At 42.8% G+C, this 25,908-nt stretch overlaps 1 long non-coding RNA gene across 2 annotated transcripts; it reads right to left on the minus strand.

The window, feature by feature from the left end:
- Nucleotides 1-1,606: 1,606 nt before the first annotated feature.
- Nucleotides 1,607-24,706, minus strand: LOC138760136 (uncharacterized). Of its 2 annotated transcripts, XR_011355456.1 has the most exons (5): nt 24,568-24,706; nt 23,915-23,982; nt 17,338-17,426; nt 5,625-5,764; nt 1,607-2,987 (listed from the first exon to the last, which is right to left on the minus strand). It is a non-coding gene; the product is annotated as an uncharacterized lncRNA (long non-coding RNA). The 2 variants fall into 2 exon arrangements; XR_011355457.1 differs by lacking the exon at nt 5,625-5,764 and having other exon boundaries at nt 1,608-2,987.
- Between the last annotated feature and the right edge of the window lie 1,202 nt (nt 24,707-25,908).

Here is a 25,908-nt window from a genome sequence, read left to right on the forward strand (position 1 = left end):
TTGAATGGCCCATTAAAGGAGCTGATGGCAGTTTTATTTAAAATCCCACAACAGTGTGTTCTGCGCTCAAGAAGGCGGCACCTCGAATTGGCAGCAGCCATGAGGGTTTGAAGACTCCAAGGGAGAGGAGGACTGGAACAGAAAACAGGGAGACCATCCCCCTTCTGAGAAGGAGAAACAGAGGAGTTGACCCACAGGACGGTGACCACGGTGACGGATCAATAAGGGGGCTCTGTGGCTGAAAGATCAATGCATGTGTTGGGCAGCTGAAGGCTCAAGGCAAAGAACCCACAGAGGCTGTGGGCTGCTGGAGACTGAAGTCCGGAGACTCACGCCGGGCTGCAGACTGCTGGAAACTGGCTCAAAACTGGCTGAAGGGGTATCAAGTATTGGAAGTGGGATGCAAGGGGCTGCCAAAGATACTGAAATGTTTCTAATCATGACAGAGGTTTGGATTTGGAACTTGGGTTGCCAATGAGTTGGGCTACACTCTGTGAGACTGCGGAGGCTGTGGATGCACAGGAGGTGAATCTACAGACACTCGGTGACTCATTTGCTGATGGTGACTCTCTCTGCCTTACAGTAGGTAAGAGTAATTTCATGTTATGTGATTTTCTTTTATTACAATGACAAAGAGCGAAATCTTGAATCTTGGCTTTGGTGAAATTGAGGGTGATATTATTGTTGGTGCACCATTCAGCCAAGTTTTCAATCTCCCTCCTGTATGCTGACTCATTGCCCCTTTTTATACAACCCACTACCGTGGTATCATCGGCGAATTTGATGATGGTATTCTTTAAATGTTGCAAAGATACTTGTCTCAACCATTTCCTCTGGCAGCTTGTTCCATACCCACACCACTCTCAGTGCAAAAGGTTTGTATTAAATCTCTTCCCTCTCAAAAAGCTATGTCCTCTGGTTCTTGATTCCCCTTCTTTGGGCAAAAGATTGCGTATTCACCACTTTATCTCTCCCTGTGAGATCACCCCTCATCCTCCTATGCTCCAAGATATAAAGCCTAGTCTGTTCAATCTCTCCTGATATTCAACAAGAAGTTTGAGAGTTCAGTGAGAGTTCTCTAAAAAAATTGCACACATGTTTAAAATGTGAAAAGACATCAAGAAATGCTGGAAATACTCAGTGGGATAGGAAACATTTATGGAGAGAGGTACAGAGTTAAGGCAACTGGGCAGCATGGTTAGCAGAGTGGTTCGTGCAGCGCTTTTACAGCACGAGCGATGGGGTCCAGGGTTCAAACCCAGCGCTATCTGTAAAGAGTTTGTAGGTTCTCCCCAGGGACTCCAGTTTCTTCCCACTGTTCAAAACCTACGGGGGGTGGTTGTAACTCAATTGGTTGTATCTTAAAAGGGTCTGTTACCGTGCTGTATGTCTAAATAAAACATGCCCTCTTTCTCTCTTTCTACAGCTGCCATAAGATCCACTGAATACTTCTATCATCTTTTGTTTTAATTGCTACGGGACTTCTGTTCTTCTGGAACTCACTGAAATGAACTGTATATTTGCATTTCTTTATTAAACAGTCAATTTTTTTTCAAGACATGAAGAAAGACATTGCATTTATTAAGTATAATGCATGTCTTCTCAACACTTTCCAATCAATTAAATATATTTGAAGTGTAATCACTGACACTGAAACTAGATCATTCAATATTCAACTGGCAATCTCCAGCCAGCAATGTGATAATGACTGATTAATATGAAGATTGGTTAAAGCCTGAGGCAGAAGGGACCATTGCACTGGCTTTGCACGTGATAAGATCCTTCCTTCACTGTGCTATCAAATCACAACTATCAATTTTTTCAACTGGTCTTATATTCATACTTTACACTTAACTCCAAAATGTATATTTATCTTTGAGATTTCCAATAGAGGGCAGTCTGAATCTATCCATTCCCTGATAACATTAACCAGATTACAAACATCCAGCATGACATTTGTTGAAAATAGTGAATTTTCATTTCACAAAAAAATTGAATAAAATTTGATGAAAAGTACAGATAGATGTTCAGATTCTTTGCTGTTTGTGATTTACTCACTGCAAGAACAGTCAATATCATTTTTTTTATTTTAAGGAAGAAATATGATATTGTATTACATGTGTCAATTGAACACACTTTTCCTAAATTTTCTTCCTTTCTGAAGTCTTTTGAGGTCTACTTGTTATATGCGTTCTGTGCTGTAGGTTTCTCTGGTTCTATATAATAATTGCAAGGTGCCAGTAAAAATATACTATATATATTTAAAAAAAATATAGCACTGCAGCTCAGTGCTGGACCATTGATCTGGAGACATAAGTTCAAAACTCACCACAGCAGCTGTGGCATTCACTTTTAAGTAATTAGTTGCATTGAGAATTTTTTTTAAAAAGCGAGTATCTGTAATGGTGCCCATTAAGTTGCCAGATTGTCATAAAAATCCATCTGGTTCACTAATGTTCTTCTCTCAAGGGACACTGTTGCCCTTACCTTGTCTGCAGTAGATGTGATTTTAGATGCAGAGCAATATGTTTGACATTTAATTGAAAGGTTCCAATGCCGGGTATTGAGTTGTTGCTCTCAACTTGAGCATGAATCTTGATATAAAAAAAATACTTTCCATTTGCATATCCTTCTCTTGTCTAATTTTTAAAAATTATATCTGAGGGTCAGTACCCTCAGTTCTGCAAGAGGCCTGCATAATTAATGGACTGACAGTACAATTTGTGATATTAAAAAAACAATTTCCACAGGATTTTTTTTAATCGACATCCTTTCTCTGTTCAGGGAATCCAATGTATTCACTGCTGTCTGCATTTGGCAGGTAATAGTGGGGCATTCAGCAGAGTTGCTGCCTCGCAATTCCATGTTCAATCCTGTGCTCCCGTGCTTCTGATGTGGAGTTTGCATGTTACACATTCCTGTGGCTATGTGGCCTTTGTCCACGTACTCTCACAAGTCACTCCTGGTGTATAGGTGAGTGGTAACATCTAGGAGGAGTAGATGGGAATGAGGAGAAAATAATATAGGATTAATTAAACACTCGATGGTCGTTGTGGACAGTCTTGAAGGGGACTGTTAACATGCTGTTTGACACTGATTTGAAGGTGACCCTCTTGATAGAGGGCATACAAACGAACTTAAATTGATGGGTTTTTTTTAGACAGGTACACACACGTGTTTTTAGTGCAATGGTGTGAACTTGCAAACACCCAGTCATTTATTATAGATGAATCATGGAGAGAATCTTTGTCCAGACTAGATTCATTCCCCACATTATGCCCAGCCCTGCTCTCAATTGGTCCTGTAAAGAGACCAATTAGAAATGTTTCAGAGACAGGGAAAACATAATGGTATTATGGGGGTTTCAACGTTCTTGTGCTATTTTGTGAGATTCTCCCACAGCAAAATACTATCCCATATGAAAAACATTTCCTGTGCACTGTTCTCTTACAAGGTGAACAGCTGCTTTTGACATACTGTATATTTTGGTATATTTTGAGTTTTGAAACCCTCTAATATCTCTCAAAAAATTGGGGTTAACATATACTGGATATAATTTTTAGACCTTAAATTCAGCTCAAAAAAACCATTGGATGCCGATTTAATGTATAAGTTGACCCTGGAAGAGCTGATTCAGCATATTAGTTGACTTAGGAACCACCTCCCCACTGCCGATGCCTCTGTTCCCTGACACCTTCCCACCACCAAGTACTGCCATAACCCACCCAGACAGTTTACAATTTTAGAACCCTAAATCCATTTTCATACCCAGGAGCCTGAGGTTGCTGGTCCTGCCTGGAAATCCAAGGCTTTTTTTTTTAACTTGTTTTTACTTGCTTAATTTGTTATTTGGCAATTGGGGTAATGTAACAATTTTGGGTTGTTGCTGGGAGGCCCGTACAGCTCAAAAATGGGGAGGGGGAGTTCGACTTACACACCTGATATACCATAAAACCATTAAAATTAGGTTAAAAAAGGGAGTTGATTTATCTGCTGGTGAACTTGTATGTCAAAATATATGGTATCTTTCCCTTTAGCCAACTTCCAATTTTAAACCAAGTTGATTGATTGAACTTATATGTGTTTTCCCCCCCTTTTTTTTGTGAATTCTGGATCATAGAAGCAGACTTTTTCTGTTGCTTTCCCAGATAGAGCTGTTCTACAAGTATATTCTCTATAAGACATCTAATGCTATACTCGTATGGACAGAATTATTCCCAGCAATACATTGTCCCTCAATCCAAGTTAAAATTCTGAATTATTCACTATCTCGTGTCATTGCTTAATGGGCTTGAGGTGAATAAAAGGTCTTTTTTGTATTTACATGTGAAACCCCCAAAACTGCTAATTCACACTTCAATGCATGTTTTCCAATCCATTAAATTGGTGCTCAATTTCTTTGCCCTAAAGTACAAGAGTTTTTAAAAAACATCTCTCTTCCAACATTTAGCAAACAAAGAAAATCTTGAGAGACCCAACAAGTCAGGCAGCATCACTGGAGAGAAATGGACAGTCAATACTTCAGGTTGAGAACCTTTCCCGAGACTGTCATGAGAAAGGTTCCTGACCCAAAATTTTGAATATCTATTTCTCTCCATGGATGCTGCCTGAACTGTTGAGTTCTGCCAGCTCAAGAATCTGCAGTTCTAGTGATTCTCTCCCAAAATAAAGTCAGAATTCTCCAAACATGAGAAATTGCTGAGTTATAAAACACGTCTTTTTGAGGTTCTCCTGCATATTCAACTTTGCAGAAAAATAAGAACTGCTGGAAATCTCTGCCAATTGCTAATTTTCCCCTGCTAAAGATACATAATTGAAATGTTTTTTGAGCTTTCTTAAAAGGCAGGTCCTTGGCTCTTATGTTGTCCATCTTGTCCAGAAATACATAACATCGTCAAGAGGTTTCAAATACTGTACTTAGCATTTGTTTTCAACAAAGAGAGGGTGATAATCCTCGGCCATTTTTATATTTCCAAAATAATAAATTTATTTAATTTGACTTGGTGCCCAGAAATTTTATGAAAGTGTCCCAGAGCATGTGAAGAGGGTGACAGTAATGTATATAATTACAATTTATTAACTATTCACCTCATTTTCATTAGGGATTCCTCTGCAATTTCTCATTGAAATCAACTTTCACAGTAAATGTTCAGCAGTGGTAAATTTATCTTGGAGATATTAATTAGCTTGTGAGCTTATTCAACAATTATGATTAACATTTAGATTTAAAGACATATTTAATTATTTTGAAAATCTCATCCACATTGTTTCCTCAAGGGCAAATTCTATGATCCTATGCACAGTGAGAGGTGGTCTTCCAGAAACGCAGGTTAGTAATTCATGGATACGGTGCAGTATCCAACTAATTATTCCACCTCTCTTTTTTGTAGCTTCCTGCAGGGACAATGGGAGTGGAGAAAATTGAACTTAAATTGCAGTCTGCTTTTCAAAATTAAATACCAATTACAACTGTTATTCTCAATAATAAAAGATATTTGATTTTATGAGGGTGTTGGTCATCCATTATCTACAACTAGAATCCCTTGAGGTTTGTCACAATAATTTGGATGAACTGTCAGCATCTATAATGTTCTCACTAGGTGATTTTTCTTCAATGAACTTACCTTTTCAACATGAGCCACTGGTTTGATTATGTCCCAACTTGCAAGCTCCAAGCAAAACTAATCCAACATTTGCTCTGCTTAGCTCACAGCAATCCATCTTGGAAGAGGTAGAAGGGCCTGAACAAAGATCCTATAACGGTCTGTAAAATAAATTTCCACTGGATTCCATGATCCTCAACCTTGCAGATTCTTGCATTTCTACATTGCTTGTGCAAAAATATCTTTTGTTTCTATTCAAGTTCCTCCAAGGATTAAAAAATAAGGTAAGCAATCTCACCACCTGAGTACCATTGCCTTCAGGAAAACTTTAACAAGTACTTTATTTTCCTAATTTGTTAATTTCAAGACACATGCAGAAGTGATAAACACTGGTGTAACTTTGTTGTATATTGTTAATACATGTCTTATTTCTACTTCAATTATTCAAATATCCCTGTAAAAATGCTAATGTGTGAAAGTTCACAAGACAATCTAAACAATAGACTTAAGTTTATTCTTGGAATATTTGATGAGATGTGACAGAAGATAATTACTACTCAATATCACTTCCTGTGGGTCAACAGCATACTTTGCATGACAGACAGGTTCACTGCCCCTTAGGTATATATTATTAATGAAACTCTCTCTTTATGACAGTGATGTAGCTGAAAAAAATTTATCCAAAAACAAGGATGAGCACATTGTCTTTTCTACAATTTCCCCCATTAATTGTTTGATGCTTCATTGGGCTTCATCAGAAACTGCAGAAGCTGGAATATGTAGCAAAACATAAAGAAGCTCCTGGATGAACTCAATGAATTAGGCCACATTTGAGGAAGCAAAAGGATGGTTCCAAGGTGAGTGGAAAAGTGAGGTAGTTGGTATAAAGAGATAAGGAAGTGAGCTGAGTCAGGAGCTGCAGGTCATAGGTAAATCCAGGTGTTGATGGACAGAAGGAACAAGGTTGGGGAGGAAAGGAAGTGGCAGAGGATTGGTGTGCTGTGGACACATGATGAGCTGCAGATTATGACATCAGATCAGAAGATAATGATGGGTAAAAATAGATCATGGATGGTGGTCAGATGAGAATAAAAAGGTGAGAGGTCTTCATCACTACCTCCACTCTTCCCTCTCCTACCTGGCTCCATCTACCCATCAACTGGCATCTGATATAATTTGAAAATTATATATTTCTACAGTTAACATGCCTCACAGGAAATACATGAAGAAGGGTTCAAATCTGGCACAGCCTGTAAGGAGTTTGTACATACTCTCCATGTCTGCATGGGTTTTCCCCAGTTGTTCAGGTTTCCTACCAAACTTCAAAACATATGGTTAATTTGGGTGTGATTGGGCAGCATGGGTTTAAGTGGCTGGAATTGGCTTCTTCCATACTGTAAACAAACAATGAAGAATAAAACATAAGACATGTGTGTCTATGATTTTGTGAGTGGGTCTGTGATTTGTGTGTGTGTGAGATTTCATGTGTGTGTGTGTGTCTATGGCTACATGTCTGCAGTGTGTGTGACTTTGAGGGGACAGCTACAAATTTCACTGATGAATCAAATACATGATGTCTAATATTTTTTTTCTAAACTTAAAACAGGACATAATATGAGAGAACCATTGAAACACTGGAATAAGATGGCTCTTCGAACGTGTCTTTAAGGGGGATGGCTTCTGGCCATTTTGTGGCTCAGTCAACCACTATGAAGAGATACCAGGCTTCCTGTGAGATGGGCAGGGGACCAACAATATCGATGTGGATGTGGTCAAATCGTCGGCTGGGTGGTTCGTACTGCTGGAGAGGAACTTTCATGTGTCTGTGGACTTTGTTAGCCTGGCAATGTGTGTAAGTGTGGGGCCACTCAGCGATCTGTTTTCATAAGCCATGCCATGCCATACAAACCCTGCAGTGATCATGCATGCTGTAGTTTTGATGGACAGATGTGAGAAGTCATGGATGGAATGGAAAAGCCATCATTCTATTGACCTGGAATGACTGGTTGGGTGTGGCCGGTGGACACATCACAGAGCAAGGTGTGACTGCAGTATGGCATTGGGGCACCTTCAAAATGGAGGCTGATAATAGCTGTATGAAAAGCCTGGGTCTCCGAGTCATCTTCTTGCACCTGTGCAAGTTCCCGAACAAAAGCACTGCATTTTACCTCGGGGGGTGGGGTGCAAATGGTGGCTGAAGAAGGCCAGTGGCCTCCAGTGACCGCCGACCAGCTCTTTGAGTACACCCCCTACGCTGTGGCCAATGCGTCGACTTTCAGGAAGATGGGCATGTTCGTTCTGGGGTGGACCAGCAACATGGCATGGCCTATGGCCTCCTTGGTCCTTTTGGAAGCTGTGGCTGCCTCATCTCTTCTGTCAAGTCCTTCTGTTTGGAGATCATCATGGCAAAGAGGGGTGCATAATTCAGGCTGTGGCAGGTATGAAGCGGTTGTAAAAATTGACCATGGCAATGAACAAGGCTATTGAGCATGTTGGGTTTTGCGAACTGCCAAATTGCCTCCACTTTCCCTGGCAATGGTGTCACTCCAATCCTGGTGATCCTATGGCCTAGGAAATCAATCACCTCCTGGTCCAAATGGCACTTTGCTGGGTTGACAGTGAAGCCAAGTTTAGCCAGATAGGAGTAAAGTTTACATCGGTGGGCAGCATGTTCCAGGTGGTTTCTGCTGGTAATGAGAATGTCATCCAGGTAGATGAATACAAAGTCCAGTTCTCTGCCCATCATGTCCATGTGGTGCTGGAAGGTCTGTACTGTGTTTTTAAGTCCAAATGGCATGCACATAAACTCAGTTTCCAAAAGGCATGATGATGGCCGTCTTCCCGATGTCATCTGGGTAGATAGGAATTTGGTGGTAACGTTGTACCAAGTCAATCTTAGAGAAAATGGTAGTGCTGTGTCAGTTGGCCGTGAAATCTGTATATGGGGGATTGGGTAGCAGTCCAGAGTAGTTGAATCATTGAGGTGCCAGTAGTCCCTGCAAGGCCACCAGCCCCTCTGTGGCCTTGGGTAGCATGTGCAGAGGGGAGGACCACAGGCTGTCAGACCTACGGACGGTCTCCAGTTCTTCCATATGTTTGAACTCCTCTTTGGCCAGCTGCAGCTTATTTAGGGAAAGTCATCTGCAATTTGTGTTGGGTGGGGGGGGGGGTTGTGTCAAGATGTGGTGCTGGACACTGTGTCTTGGCATCATGGACATAAACTGGGGTCTGAAGATGAAGGGAAATTCGGCCAAAATTTGGCTGTATTTGCCAGTGGGGGTGGTGTCAGTGGCCATTTGCTAGTTCTGGGAGCTGGTGGCAACAAGCTAGATCATCTGGAAACTCTGGGTGTGCACCAGGAGTTTAGCTTTGAGGTCAACAAGCAGGCTGTAAGCTTGGAGGAAGTCTGCACTGAGGAGTGGCTTCTTCACCGTGGCCAGTGTGAAATCCCAGTGGAAGATCTCATCTCCGAAGCATATCGGCACTCGCCGCGTGCCGAAAGTCTTTATGGTGGTGTTGTTGGTCGTCCACAGGTCATGTTTGGGTCTCTTGTGACATTGGCGGAATGATGCTGAGTTCTTCCCCAATATTGATGAAAAACTGGTGGCCCGTGATCTTTTCTGTTACATGTATTAGGCTGTTTGCATAGCCAGTCATCGAAGCCATTAGCGGCAGCTGGTGTGGGCTTTTCCTGTAAATACGCAGGGCTGCTTGGATTTACGGGGTTCTGCTCCCCAGTGCTGGTGATAGAAATACGATCATGCTCAGCTCCCTCTGCTGGCTTATGAGGGCATGACTGATCCCTGCTTGTCTTGGTTTTGGTCTGCTGCTCTGTCTGGGGGCATGTCAGCTGATTCGTGGCGAATTCGTTCTCCTTTTTGGTGCGCTAGAGGATGTCCACCTTTGCTGCAACTTTGTGGGGGACGCTGAAATCCACTAGCAGCAGCTGGATGTCATTGGGCATCTGTTCTAAGAATGCCTTTTCAAACATTTGGCAGGACTTATGGCCCTCAGCCAGTGTGATCATTTCGTCCATGAGAGCAGATGGCATTTTATCCCCTAGGCTGTTCAGGTGCATGAGCTTGGCTACTCTCTGGTGTCTGGAGAGCCCGTAGGTGCTGATGAGCAGCACCCTCAATGCAGAATATTTATCTTCCTCCAGTGGGTTCTGTTTGAGGTTATCCACTCTGGCTTCAGTTTCTTGGTCCAGGGAGCTGACAACATGATAGTAATTGGTGGAGTCTGAGGTCATCTACTTTATCTGGAACTGTGCCTCTGCCCGTCCAAACCAAATGTGTGGGCAAAGCGTCAAGATAGTCAGAAGTTTGATGGAGGGTGCACTGACTGCTGCAGCGTCTATACGGTTGAGTCCAGAAGGGTCTAGACTCGTTGGGGTCACTAACGTAGCAGCAGCTAAACAGAGTCAGGAAGAACAAGATCAGTAGACGGTGGGCTCGATTGCACTCCAGTTGTTTATTGAAACTTCCCGCACTGCACTTTATAAGACCACGGGAAAGTCCCGCCCTCACAATGGAAACCATGTCATGATGTTGCCCCACGCACATGTGGACACAACCTGGCTGGCAGAAAAGACGACCGCGGCTGCACCATCTTGACGCGGCTGCTCCACCACCACCACAACACATGGGGCCGGTTTGCCTGCCATCAGTGATGTTCACTGCCACAAGCTTATGATTTCCCATCCCTAGACATTTTCTCCTGCAATGGAAGGAGGGATAATACTTGTTTCTACACTTCCTCCTTCACCACAATTCAGGGATTAAAAATATCCTTCCTGATGAGGTAGAGGTTGACATGATCCTGGTTATAAGCTATATATCCCCATTCGCATGCAAAATTGACTTCCCTCAACTTTCTCCATTGCCAAGGTAAGGCCAAATGTAAACTGGAGGAATATTTCTTCATACTCTATCTAGATGTGCATTGAATTTTGAATTCTCGAATTTCAGACAAACTACACCCTGTTGATTCTTTCTCACCTTCTGATCCACCGAGGTTCTCTCATACATCAACTTCTTCCCCCCCCCCCCTCTCATATTACCCAGTTTCTTTCCTTTCCCCAACCTGGCTCCATTCGCCCATCACCCATACATTTATCTTATTGGTTCCCTTATACTCTCCCGCTACTATGCCTATCTTGCCAACATTCCTTACTTATCTGTTTACAAACACCATCCTTTCTTATCAAATTCCATAATCTTTACATCCACCACAGCCTCCCCACATTTTCCTCTCCCACCTGGCATCATCTGCTAATAATCACCTTCCCAGATTGAACATTCAATCACTTGCCAGCTCCCTCCTTATCTCTCCCCTTCTCCATTCAGCCCTGATCTAGGGTCTCAACATGAAATGTCAACTAACTCTTTCCCTCCTCAGATGCTGGCTGGCTGGCTCGGTTCCTCTAGCATTTTGTTTTTTTTTGTTGCTTCAGATTCCAACATCTAGAGCCTCTTGTGTCTTCAATTAAATATTCTCCTTCCTGTCAAAGTCAGCAATTAATTTGGATTTGTTTATGTTTATCAGAGAGATGATAACATAATGGAATTACCTTTCAAATGAAATGTCAGGAGAAGAAACCATCTGTTTATGTCTATGAGTTTGAATGATTTTGTGGAAATCTTTCAAGATTTATCTGTGTTCTGGTGTCTTTGACATTATCTATCATAGAATATCACCAAAAGTTTTTCACTTTGTTGAAAAGTGCTGAGAGATAATTGGCTGCATCCAAACAGTAGCCACAGTTCAAAAGTAGTAAAAACAGAAAATGCTGGAAAAGCTCTGCAGGTCAAACAGCGTTTTTGTGTTTTTACTTCAACCATGGCATCTACAGAATTTTTTGATTTACAGTTCACAAATAAGTAGCCATGTTCTCACTTTAAAAGATTAATCCCTCATTCATTTCTATAAAAATAAAATTATCCATGCCTATATGATGCAAAATCTGGACATCATTTAGAATTAGGCTGATAAATACCAAATAACATTTTGTCCAGCAGAAGGAAATGATTAACTGCTAACATAAATGGCTTAAAAATCTTTCCTTTAGACACTATGTGATTGACTGCCACTAATACTTCATAACTTTAGCTGCATGTATTACATACTCTATATTTTGGCGAATAAGTCAACTGGCACATAGATTGACCCCCTTTTCTCGCCTCATTGTAATGGTTTTATGGTATATATGGTGTATAAGTCGACCCCTGTTTTCGGGCTGTCCGGGCCACACAGCAACAAACCCAAATGTTTTTAGAACAGTTCAGTCACTAAGTAAGAAAGATGTAAATTACCATAAGCAATTTTTTTTTTAAGTTTTGAAAAACCTCGGCCTACTGGTCAGGAGCAGCGACCTCGGTCTATGTGGCAGAAGCAGCAATGTCGGCTAACCGGGCGGGAGCGGTCACCTTGTTCTCCCAGCAGAAGTGGGAACCTCAGCTTACTGTTCAGGAGTGGCGATCTCAAGCTCTTGGGTTGGACCAAGGACCATGGGCTCTATAATTGTAGAATGTCTGGGTGAGTTATGATTGCACCTGATGGTGGGGAGGTGTCAGAGAATGGTAGAGCTGGTGGTGGGGAGGTGCTTCCAGGTTCAATTTATAATTGAATTGGTATCAAACAGTTTTTGACCCGAATTTAATGTCTCAAAATTATATCCTGGCATATAAGTTGACCCCTTTTATTTTGAGTGATTTTTGTGGGTTTTACGACTTGACATTTGCCGAAGTATACGGCATGTCAAAATTGAGATGACATTTTCCACAAATTTCTGGATTGGTGTAGCACAAAAAAAAATTGGCAATATCCAAAACAAACAGCTACTTAATCAATGACTCTTCCCTTAATTTCCAGTAATGTCTCTCAAACCAACTAGATCTATTATCTGAAATGAAAGTGACAGGAAGTTAATGGGAAAATCATTATTTCCACATCACTCTTATATTTTATTGAGACATTTATTGTTATTCCTTCATGTTTCCAAAACAAAATCCTACAGTTCTTCCTCTTTTGCTGTGGGTATCTTAACCACCAGGACTTCATCAAAAATACATGAATATGACAGACCATTTCTGAAGTAAGGGTTGTCTGCAATAAATGTGGGCTTTGCCAAAATTCTGTGCATTCTCTCAACACATTTTCTACATAAAATAAATATATTCCTCCATCATGCCAAATGTTAAAGTGATCTTTGGAATTTGTTGATGCTGCAATCAGATCTGACAAGATGTAAAGAACATGTGAAATTGGCAATGATACTGGCACCACTCACGTATTTTTCTTGAAATTATTAAATGACAGCTGTCAAATATAAATATTTATGCATTCCATTATCAATTTCTTAGCAAAATAATGCTATTATATCTATGGAAGAAATCTTATCTCATATGCTACAGCTATCTGATATATATATCTGGCTGAGTATTTTACTTATGATTAATAAGACATCAAGAAGAATGTATATTAATTTATATAAAATATTCATATTGGAGTGAATTATGACTGCTGCTACAAATTTATTATTTATGTTATGTCTGGTACTACCTTTGACACCATTTTGGAGAAGCCTCAGTTTACTTTTATTTAAGTACTAGAGGTTAAGATGTCGATAAATTGATAGAAAATCTAATGGAAAAAATATACTTTTCAGTTGGGCTCCAAGGGAAATTTAGTGAAAAGCTTTCCCAGCCTTTGCCAGACAATAGTGGACCAGAGAATGTTTTGTGCAGTGAATAAAGATTTGGTCTATATCTTCAAGGGCAATTTCTTGGCCAAGTTCTAACCCTCTTGTGATGTAAAGAGTTATTTTGTGGATAAATTTTAATAATCCAATATAGCTCAAGCAAAACCATTGGGTTTTCTTCCCTATAATTCAAGCAAGTTTGAATGATTTGCATTTTTAAAACCACTTCTCCATCTCCCTCATTAAAGTATATGGGTTTAGACGTGCAGAACATACCACTGTGATACACAAGGTTGGTTCTCCACTGACATTTATGTTGAACAAATTAAAATTAAGTTGTTCCATAAAATATTCAAGGAGAATCCCCACATAAAACATTCAAGCCACTGTCTCATGTATCATTGCTATTAGTCATCTCACTCCCACAGCCTGTAGCCTCGTCATCACAGCTCTAATATACAACTGAGTTTTGTTTTATAACTTTTATATATTTGCCTTTTTATTGTACTAATTCAGTACTTTCCTTTCATGTACCTAATTATCAATGAATGGGAATTGTGACAGAAATAATCCAAAAATATTTCTCTCATTCATCAATAAAACATGTGGCTTAAAGAGTTTTCCATGGAGAGAAAGGCCCACTCGTTACCAATAAGGTGTGATGAGCCAATATACGTTTTTGTGTGGGAATCCCCTTTAGATTCTGTTGCATGAATAAACATATTTTATTTGATTGCTCCAATTTTGCAATTGGGCAGAAGAACTCAAGTGAGTTGGTAAAGAAGAAGGGGTTGCAGTTCTGAGGGATTGGTCAAAGTGTCAGTGATGGTGATGGGGCAGGGGATGAGGGGTTGGTCTCAAATGAGGGACTAACCAGGAAAACACATGTTGAACTGGGTCATTGACAGGGGTGACATGATTAGCCTCTTGGGGGGTGGGGGAGAGGGACACAAGGAGTTTGGGGTAAGGAGAGTTGTGATAATGAATTGGTCTGACTACAATGGCAGTGGGCGTGTAGAAGAAGACATTCAAGGAAGAATAAATATAGAATTTAAAGAGGTATAAATGTATGGACAGATTCCATACCTGTTAAGTCTTGCTGATGCAGATCTGTGATTCATTGTGAATTTCTGCTACAACTAAAATTAATGCAGGCGCAGCAGGGTTGAATTATTTTTTAACAAGAGAATTTTTGGACCAAGTTTTTACAGATCTTTGAGCACTTCTATTCTCAACAGCATGGTGCATCACCTGACATATACATTCTGAATATTGAACCCCTGGCTTTTCAATCTTATTGCAAACTGAAATGAAATGTTTTAATTTTGAAAAAAATAAACAGAGTGGTCATTAATTGTTTATAAATCTCTTTAATCTTGTGTTTCTTATTAATGAACAAAAAGCATTTTGCATTTTTTTAAATGTATGGATAGCTTATTTGTATTTTTTTTTAATTTGAGTGGATAGGTTGGCAATAAAATTGTATTAGCTTGGATTCTGTTGTGTTCTGCTTAAGTAATACATATTTGAGCAGATTCTTCTCCAAAATTATGGATTGGACATTGTTGTGTTTGAGAAAGTATCAGGTTTTGTGGGTACACAGAGAGATAAGTCTGGACACAAGTGTTACAATCAAAGGTAATTTTTTTGAACACACAGGAGAAAAACAGGGGAAGACATTAAGTAATACTTAATTACTCTACTCTTTGGCTTAGCTTCGCGGACGAAGATTTATGGAGGGATAATGTCCACATCAGCTGCAGGATCGTTTGTGGCTGATAAGTTCGAAGTGGGACAGGCAGACACGGTTGCAGCGGTTGCAAGGGAAAATTGGTTGGTTGGGGTTGGGTGTTGGGTTTTTTCTCCTTTGTCTTTTGTCAGTGAGGTGGGCTCTGCGGTCTTCTTCAAAGGAGGTTGCTGCCCGCCAAACTATGAGGCGCCAAGATGCACGGTTTGATGCGATATCAGCCCACTGGCGATGGTCAATGTGGCAGGCACCAAGAGATTTCTTTAGGCAGTCCTTGTACCTCTTCTTTGGTGCACCTCTGTCTCGGTGACCAGTGGAGAGCTCGCCATATAACACGATCTTGGGAAGGCAATGGTCCTCCATTCTGGAGACGTGGCCTACCCAGCGCACTTGGATCTTCAGCAGCGTGGATTCGATGCTGTCGGCCTCTGCCATCTCGAGTACTTTGATGTTGGTGATGAAATCGCTCCAATGAATGTTGAGGATGGAGCGGAGACAACGCTGGTGGAAGCGTTCTAGGAGCCGTAGGTGATGCCAGTAGAGGACCCATGATTCGGAGACAAACAGGAGTGTGGGTATGACAACGACTCTGTATATGCTAATCTTGGTGAGGTTTTTCAGTTGGTTGTTTTTCCAGACTCTTTTGTGTAGTTTTCCAAAGGCGATATTTGCCTTGGCGAGTCTATTGTCTATCTCATTGTCGATCCTTGCATCCTATGAAATGGTGCAGCTGAGATAGGTAAACTGGTTGACCGTTTTGAGTTTTGTGTGCCCGATGGAGATGTGGGGGGGCTGGTAGTCATGGTGGGGAGCTGGCTGATGGAGGACCTCAGTTTTCTTCAGGCTGACTTCCAGGCCAAACATTTTGGCAGTTTCCACAAAACAGGACATCAAGCGCTGAAGAGCTGGTTCTGAAAGGGCAACTAAAGCGGCATCGTCTGCAAAGAGTAGTTCACGGATGAGTTGCTCGTGTCTTGGTGTGAGCTTGCAGGCGCCTCAGATTGAAGAGACTGCCATCCGTGCAGTACCGGATGTAAACAGCGTCTTCATTGTTGAAGTCTTTCATGGCTTGTTTCAGCATCATGCTGAAGAAGATTGAAAAGAGGGTTGGTGCGAGAACCCAACCTTGCTTCACGCCATTGTTAATGGAGAAGGGTTCAGAGAGCTCATTGCTGTATCTGACCTGACCTTGTTGGTATTTGTGCAGTTGGATAACCATGTTGAGGAACTTTGGGGGGCATCTGAGGCACTCTAGTATTTGCCAAAGCCCTTTCCTACTCACCGTGTCGAAGGCTTTGGTGAGGTCAACAAAGGTGATGTAGAGTCCTTTGTTTTGTTCTCTGTACTTTTCTTGGAGCTGTCTGAGGGCAAAGACCATGTCAGTAGTTCCTCTGTTTGCACGAAAGCCGCACTATGATTCTGGGAGAACATTTTCGGTGACACTAGGTATTATTCTATTTAGGAGAATCCTAGCGAAGATTTTGCCTGCAATGGAGAGCAGCGTGATTCCCCTGTAGTTTGAGCAGTCTGATTTCTAGCCTTTGTTTTTGTACAGGGTGATGATGATGGCATCATGAAGGTCCTGAGGCAGCTTTCCTTGTTCCCAGCAGAGCTTGAAAAACTCATGTAGTTTGGCATGCAGAGTTTTGCCGCCAGCCTTCCAGACCTCTGGGGGGGATTCCATCCATACCTGCTGCTTTGCCAATTTTCAGTTATTCAATTGCCTTATATGTCTCTTCCCGCGTGAGAACCTCATCCAGCTCTAGCCTTAAGGACTGTTGAGGAAGCTGGAGTTGGGCGGATTCTTGGACTGAGCGGTTGGCACTGAAAAGAGATTGGAAGTGTTCTGACCATCGGTTGAGGATGGAGATCTTGTCGCTGAGGAGGACTTTGCCATCTGAGCTGCGCAGCAGGCTTTGGACTCGGGGTGAGGGACTGTACACAGCCTTTAGAGCCTCGTAAAAACCCCTGAAGTCGCCCATGTCCGCGCTGAGCTGGGTTCATTTGGCGAGGCTAGTCCACCACTCATTTTGGATCTCCCGGAGTTTGCGTTGAAGATGGCTACATGCGCGACGGAAGGCTCATTTCTTCTCTGGCCAGGATGGCTTTACTCTACTAGTAAACAACTATATAGACATTTACATCAGACCTAGGTTGGACTCCGATACCAGTGGCTATCTATCTTCTACATGCTCATGCACATGTGCACACTTCACAGACAGGAATTTTCAAATATTCCCAGATTTCCTGTATATATAAGGGTGAGGGTCTCTGCAAACACTTACCTATCACAACTTAAGTGTAGAACACACCTTACCCACAACTCCTCCAGCGATGTTCCCAGTAGCGACATGGCATGGAGCGATCTCTGGGACTTGAACCAAGAAGCAGAGTGAAAGAAATGTGTTATACATTGATGTTTTATACTGTTCTGAGTTGAGTATCTGCCCAGTAATGACAGTGAATCATTTATATGAGCCAATGGTAAGGTGTGCAGTAATGGGTAGCCGGATTCCAACCTTGATTGGCAGGTGATGGGACTTCCAAAAAAGTTTCAGGCAGGGAGGTCATATGGTCCTCCACAATCCACATATAACATTCCACCCATCAGAAATCACATCACTCAACAATCACAACAAACACAATGAATAAGTGGTTTGTAAGAAGTGTCTAAAACAATACAAATCAAGTGGTTAATATATGCAGTACACAAATGGCTTCTGTATCATGAACAAGGCACATCATCAAATGCAATGAGAATGCCTCACCAGCTCCCCATCACCCCTCCATCCTCTCCCTCACCATCCAAACAGGTTGAAGCAAGGTTCTTTGGAAACTGACAGTGTGAGGGAGAGGGGGGGAAAAAAGAAAATTGTCAGTTCACTGACTAGCATGCCTGGTTTCTCCAGCTTTCCTTGCACGTGCATGCACCTTTATCACTAATGTCTACGTTTGCAAGCAGACAGTACAAAGTCATCTATAAGGTGCCAAAGCCCCCTCTTAGCTAGCGTATCCCATGCCTTGGCTTCACACTTGGGGGCTCCCTCAGCAGATCATCACCATGCTATCCCTCAGCAAAGCAGGTGTGCATCCAGGGTGTACTCGTATTCTTGTGGGAGCACCCTGTTTTACTGGGCTGTCATCTGACACATGAGGATATCATTCCTGTTCACATTCCCTTTAAATGGGTGCCTCATATACCTGTGTTGGTTCTCTGTAATGAGGAGTAAGGACAGAAAATTGGCCAAATTTGTAGCTTTTAAATAAAAGCTCCGGAAGCACCCACCCCATGAGGAATTAGTTTCTATTCTGGGGAGAACTAGGGGATGTTGTCATTACAGAGTGATTATAAATATATACAATATTTCCTGCTGATGGATGATCTGTAACATTGTAATTAAAACCTGAAACTACAATTTCCTGAGAGTGCACTGATAGATATAAGTGAAGAGTAAATACCACAGATCTGGGTTCAATTAAACAAAAAAATCCATTCCAGAGACTGTAATTGAAAGGTGCATGTCAAATGTTGTGGACATTGTTAAGATGGAATTTCCAGTGATAATGTGTCCATGGCAATAGCTCTTGGCTGGAAGACTATGAAAATCCACGAGGGGAATTGCATCTGTCTGTTGTGTTGAAGTAGTCTTTGTTTTGCAATAACATTGAGTTGTTTTTGCCCTGTAGGGCTGGTGAGTGGAATTTTCTTCACACCCTCTTGGAGTGTTTGTTAGTGTGGAAACCTGATAATGACATTTCTCCCCGGAATTCAATTCACTGAGTGTTTCCTGATCCTCAAGCAACCATCTCCCCCTTTCTGGGTGGACCTTGGGTCTCCTGCACCCATACCCAACCAACCAGACATCTCAGGGTCCTCAAAGTTTTCGTCATCTACCTTTTGCTGTGCCAATTTGGCCAAATGTCTAGAGGGGTGTGAATTAAGATTGTCCACCCCTTCTTGCAGCATGCTGAGGAACCCCTTGAGCATGTTGTCGGGTGTCAGTGTGCATATCTTTTGCTTGAGGAGACCATTCATTTTTTCAATTAGTCCTAATGCTTGTGGGTGGTAGGGGATGGGCAATAGCCATGTTATATCAGACTCTATGGCCCAGTTTTGTACCTTTGAATCCCGTAGGATGTGAGCCCTGATCAGACTGCACCTCCCCTGGTGTTCTATATATGAGGAGATGTATTTCAGCCTGGAATGGTGTTGCCCTGGTCAATCCACACACAGAGCACCACCACCAGGACACCAGAGAAGGAGTCCACCATCGTCATTATTAAGGAGTTTTTTAAAAATTTCTTGTGGGAGAGAACTGACCTAGTCTACTTGCCAGAATTGGCCTGCTACCATGCTGCGCCAAATATGCCCCAGTGTACCTCTCAGCAAATTCCAAGGTTCAATCTGCTGATATGTAGGGCAATTTTATTCCACCGTCTGTACCTGATCTTGGGTTAATGCTACCCCTAAGCCCTTTGCCCTTCCATTGGATTCCTCCTGTGGGCTTATGTTACCATGGCACTGGAATCTCCATAATCGGAGCAGATGGAGGCTGTGCGGATGTGTGCTGCACAGTCCTCAGCAGCATTATGAATGGCCCTATGGACTGTGATTACCCTCTGCCCAGCCTGCAACCAGATGTACCTCTAGTACTGCTGATTGTGGATCTCCTACTCTGTGTCTTGCCAATGAGACATCCAACCTGTATAAATGTGGAGTGGACCTGTTGTGGCCTTATTCATAAGCACTACTGCAGCTAGCTCTGCGAGCTCGATGGACCCCCCCATTCCTTCCTGAATTACCGTCTTACCTCTGTCTGAGTGTAGTGCTGCTCCTCGCCAGACTGCTTCTCGTTTTTCCATTAATTGGAGTTGTCAGTGAACCATGCTCATTGGTGAAGAAGTCCAATGGCTGACCCCAGGATATGGGGGAGGGATTGACGACAGGAACTTCGCCAAGGGGATTGTGACTCTCAGGGAGGGACATAATTTCCTTTTGCAGCCTGCTGACTCACATTGGGCCTACTTCTGCTCAATTAACAGCATACCACCACCACTGCCCTCGTCCATCTATGTGGGTGGCATTGAATGATCTAATAATGGCCAGGTGAGGCCAGAGTATCATGGACTCATTGGCTGCCTGGTGCTTTCTGATGAGCAGAGCCAAATAGCACATCAGAAGCTGGCATTCGAAGGGGTGTAGCTGGAGGCGGCTCAGGAAGGGTCTTTGTCCAGAAGTCGAGTGGAACTCTCCAGCCATTAATTTTCTGCCAAAGGCTCCACTGGACGTTGTGGTGGTGGCTCAGACCTGGAGTTCAAAGGAGGCTCCAGTCTGTTTGGGGGGTTAGCGCAGTGCCTGCCCCATGGCTTGTTCTGCCATCTCGAATACTAGCTGCTGCTCAGGGGCCCAATAATATGTGGTCTTCTTCCTGGAGACGGCATACAGTGGGTGCAGCTGCATGGTAAAATTGGGTAGGTGCTGCTACCAGTAACCTGTGTTTCAGCCTTGTTGGTGGGCACTGCTGTGCTGAAAATTTATTTTGTGCTGTCTCCAGGATATCCCTTTGCCCTGAGTGCCACTGGATTCCCAGAAAGAGGACCATCCAGCTGGGACCCTGTATTTTCTCCTGATTGATTGCAAAGCTAGGCATACAGAGTGCAAAGATGAGGCAGTCCAGAGCCTGTGCAACTGTCTCCTCCGTCAGGCATTGGATCAGAATGTGATTGATATAATAACGTGCCATGTCCAGAGGGAGAGGGTAATATATATTAAGTTGCAAGGTATTGTGGGACCTAGGGTAGGCAATAAAAATGTATTGCATGCCACCCCATGTGAAGTCAAACTGATACTGGGAGTTGGGGCTTAAGGGTTATAGAGAAAAGAATTTATTGGCGAAGTCAACCATGGCATACCAGTGTTTATTGACCTTGCCCACAATATCCTTGGCCAACGTGACCACATTAGAAAGTGCCGTGGTGGGTCTGGGGGGGGGGGGATTAATTAATTTAATTTGCAGTAATCTATTGTCATGCATCACATGCCCATTTTTCTTGTAGACGGGCCAGACTGGATTATTTTAGGGGACACGGTGGATCTGAACACTCCTTCATTGAGGAGGGCATCAATCACTTCTGTGATCACCTCATTGCCTCCCAGCACCCGAAACTGGTGGGTACTAGTGGTGCAAACTACCTGTCCTGCAGGGGTGGGAGGGGGAGATGACAAAGAGAGTCCTTTTAGATAATCCAATGACAATGGTTGCGCGGGCAAACCAAATGTAAATTTTCACTTGCTAATACACAGTAACTGCCCCTCAAGCACATTCATTCCAATAATGCACTCGGGGGAGGCTGCTATCAGGAGCAGGAAAAGACGGGGAGGTGGAGAGTGACCTATCCGGCAGAGAGGATAGAGCCCCCAAGCCCCTCTATACTAATCTCAGCACCCCTCCACCACTCAGGATTATTGGGGATAATTGTGTGTTCTGCCCAAGTATCATCCTGCTTTGGGTATCATCTAGCGTTGGGTCTTTCCCTTTTCCCAATGGATGGCCACTGGAATAAATGGCTTGGGTCACCCGGGCAGGTCAGGACCACAGAACAAATCTGCCGGGTTACCTGACCTCCATCATATAGAACAGGAATGGAATTGTTCCATTCAGCGGGGTGGGGGTTGGGGGGAGGTTCTGGTGTGATTGTGTGGTTTTGTTGGCAATTTCCTGTTGCACCAGTGAGATATTCTTTGCCATGAGGACAGGAAGGGTTACCTCACCTGAGGGAGGAGCAGAAGGCTGCGTAGTGGGGCTGCAGTAGTCAGCACAGTGGGAGGTGATGTGGGCAGGGTGATTTCTCATGGCTTTTTCCTACCATAATGCTGCCACATTGTGAACATGGCAGGGGTAGAGATGCCATGTATCCGGGCATGGTCTACGCTAACATGTTATGGAATAGTACATGTCCTAGTGAGATAAAGGCAATGTGCTCTCACCATTCATATCTTCACCATGCCTTGTTTCCACATGGTGAACCTGTATGGGTACCCACTGGGCGGGTGCTCCCCATTCCAAATATTTAAGCCCCTCCAGAATGGCAATGGTTTCCCAGACAGTTTTGCCAGTCGCTGGTCCCATCATGGGCAAGACTACCCCTCAGGTCAGGGTGGCTGGTTGTAACTATGTGCCCCGCCAAGACAGAAGTTACCTTGGTGTCCTCAAATGGGTTGTGCCTGGGAACCCTACCATAGAGTCCACGAATAAGAACCCATTCCCTAATGAGCCTCATGCCCTTGTTGACTGTGTACCACTGTGGTCAGCACAATCTAAAATATGGGGAAACTGGCCCTCACTGCAGTCACCACCTGATCCCACAAAGTGGTCCCTTCATTGATCCCTTCAGGTGGCACTCGCAGGGAGTTATTGACCATCCGCTGCAAGGGCAGACTGCCCAGAGTGCTTGCCTCTAGGTGGAAGAGGCGAATATGGAGGACCCCCTCATCCCACAGCCGGAGTAGCCCTGCAGTTAAATGTTCGTCCACTGCTAGTGTCTGTCCACCATCATGGCCAACTCCCAGGTCTCTACGATCTTGTATTGGCTCCTCACCCACCCACTCAGATCTTCTCCTTCCTCGGCAATTTCCCCATTGTTGAAAGCCGATGGGGAGGGGGTTTCCCTCCTCATGGCAGGTCTGGGACCCGGCTTGCAAGGTCTCTGGGATCGTGGTGGGGGGGGGAAGTGGTGTGGGGTGGGTGTAATCATACTCAGACTACTCAAATTCATCATTGTCCAGCTACAAATTCCCATCTCCCGACCATGCTTCACTCTCTTCCCTGTGTGTGATGATAATTCTGGTTTTTACAGGATCAGCCGACCACCTGAAGCTGCCTCGCTTTGACTAGCTGGCAGGCAGCTTCAGTGTACCTAGCCTCCAAGCTGCTGATGCACACCCTGGCAGCATCAGGTGCCTCCACCATGGACCCGTGATGGAACATAGGTGATTCAATCTGTTCATCTTTCTGGACATCCTGATTACTTAAATCAGACGTGATACCCCACTGGCACCTAAGTAGGGATATCAGTAACCGTAAGGCTCCCCTACAGCTCACCCTTGATTCGGGAAATCCCAATTCCTCCATGACGGAGACTACATGGTGCCCTATCTTCACTCACTGGGGGTCCAGCCTGTCGATCTAGTCAACTGGCATGGCATGGCTTGCCAACCATGCCCCCGAACGGTTGAACCATTGATGGCTGTCGGTCCACTTAGTGATTTTATATTCCGATCCTGGGTTTTCCTTACTAGCTCTGGATCGCTTCCTGCTGCCTGTTGGTGAATTAGGTGCACAATAATGCATGCATCTGACAGGACACACACACACACACATTCACTAGCACAATCTCCCACATGGTTAGTATTCCACGCATGTCCAGCTGAAGCTCTTTGAACCCTGCTGGCAGCGCCAATTGTCGTATTTGGAAAGTTTCAAATTCAGTGGATTCACAGAGAGATGAATCTGGACACAAGTGCTGCAATCAAGTGTAACCTTATTGAACACTTGGGAGACAAACAGGGGAAGATGTCAAATAATACTTAATTTCTCGACTACTAAACAACCATATAGACATTCACATCAGACCCAGATTGGACTCTGACATCAGTGGCCACCTATCTTCAACACGCTCCCACACGTTGGACCCAGGTTGGAGTCTGATACTAGTAGCCACTTATCTTCAACACATTCCTGAGTGTGTACACAGACTGGGACTTTCAAACACACTCCCGATTCCCTGTACCAATGGGGGTGGGGCTCTTTGCAAGTATTGGTCTATTGCAATAATGCAGCTGAACTTAAGTGTAGAGCATACCTTATCCACAACTCCTCCAGTGGTGTCTACAGTAGTGACCTGGCATGGAGCAATGTCCAGGACTTGCACTAAGAAGCAGAGAGAAAGAAATGTGGTATGCGAGGTTATGTGAACATCTGTAATTCCATGTAGGCAGATCATGTTTCAATCCACATCTAACAGACAGTGCAGGAGAGAAATTTAGTAATGGTATATTGATGAATCCAGTTGTAAAATTTGACCTGCATCATTCTTGAGTAGGAATCTAACTCTTGACAAATAAAGCTCTGATACGCATTAAACCAGCAACAATTCAAAAGGGTTAAATTTTAACTCTAAATGTATTAATGACTATTAAAACTATAACATCTTAACTCAATTAACTTCACTATAACTAACTATTAAAAAAATATACATATACCACATCTTTATAAACAGTGTGTATGTAAAAAATAACCCAGACCATGACAGTCTCTGCCCAATATTCAAAAAGAGAAAAATCCCCCTCAAAAATTCCAGGTCAGTCAGTTGAGTAAGTCAGTCTGAAAACACAGTCACAAAATTCAAACTTAATGTCAAATTCAGTTCCTCCCATTGAATAACAAAATGAAAATTGATTTGGACATTAGGAGAGAGAGAAATAACTGACGTTTAGTTTCCATAAGCTTACTTACCCTTTTTCAGGGCCTCCTGAGATGACTTCCTTCGGCTCTTAAATTGCGGTTTTGTTAACCCCTCATTACCTTGTGAGGCATATGCCTTTCACACAGTTCTCTGGGTTGGTCTCCACCGCTCCAACTGCTACAGTTCTGCCCCTCCAACTTCCGTTCTGAATGTTCCATCCTCCCTCTGTCTCCGCAGCTCGACCGAGCTGCATCACAAGTCACACAGAGTTCCCAGCAGAATTCCATCCTTTATGATATCAGTCCACAGTCCAAAAGGACGGTCATGGTCCATAACAGCCCCCATTTATATTCAACATAATACAATAAAGTGAGATTGTAATAACACGGATTTACCACAGCTTACAAAGAAGTAAAGAATACACTCCATTCATTTCTTTCTGCACACCATGAAGTCAACTTTATTTTTATTATTCACTAGACACTAACATTGCATTTTTCAACTCCCCAAACACTACTCAGCTAAACTCCTCTGACCTTCTCATTGGCATACTGCCACACGGGTGATCCTGACACTCTTGCACCTGAGATTCATCACCTGTATACTGATGCGAACATGACAAGACCAGTATTCACTAGGAAACCTGCTGAGAAAGTTTCTGTCGCCCCTCAATAAATTATCCTTTTTTCCTGATGAAATGCCTTAGCCTCTAAGAAACTTAATAGAGTCTAGGTTCCAAGAAAAAAAAAGCCTCTGTATCTTTGAAGATGGTACATGTTCTATTTTTTTTTAAGTTTAAATTTCATGTGTAATGTCTCGCAACACAGAACAATTTCAATTCTGATTGTTGGCAGAATTAATATTATAGCAAAAATCTTATTTTCCTTCTTGCTGTAAGAGTATTGCACTGATAATCAACTCAATGCTGTAGAAAGAAGAGTTTTATTACAGATATCTCATGTACAATCTTCAGTTCTGTTCTTCATAATAATAATAGCTTTGAGAGTTGGGCTGATAAGACTGCACCAGGAATTAGAATGAAATGAATATCACCTTCATTTTTATCAATTTCACAAGGCAGATGAACATGAAAAGAGAGATGGAGAAGCAAAGATCAGACAGGAAACAAATGTGAGGCAGACTTTGGAGTGCATCAAAGCAAATGCATTGTGCATGCTAAATAAGGTTGGTGAACTGCAAGCATAAATCACTACACAGCATCATGTAATAGTGCAACATCAGAGAACACATTCAAAGAACAGAAATATTCAGAACTTCCTTGCCACATGGTATTAAAAAGGAAATAAAGGAGATTATTACCAGTACTGATCAAATAAATTATTACAGCTTTATGGTAGCAAAATAATAGGATAATGTAGTTGAGGTGACAT

The sequence above is a fragment of the Narcine bancroftii genome, chromosome 4 (assembly GCF_036971445.1).
Source record: "Narcine bancroftii isolate sNarBan1 chromosome 4, sNarBan1.hap1, whole genome shotgun sequence".
In the NCBI taxonomy this organism is placed as follows: Eukaryota; Metazoa; Chordata; class Chondrichthyes; order Torpediniformes; family Narcinidae; genus Narcine; species Narcine bancroftii.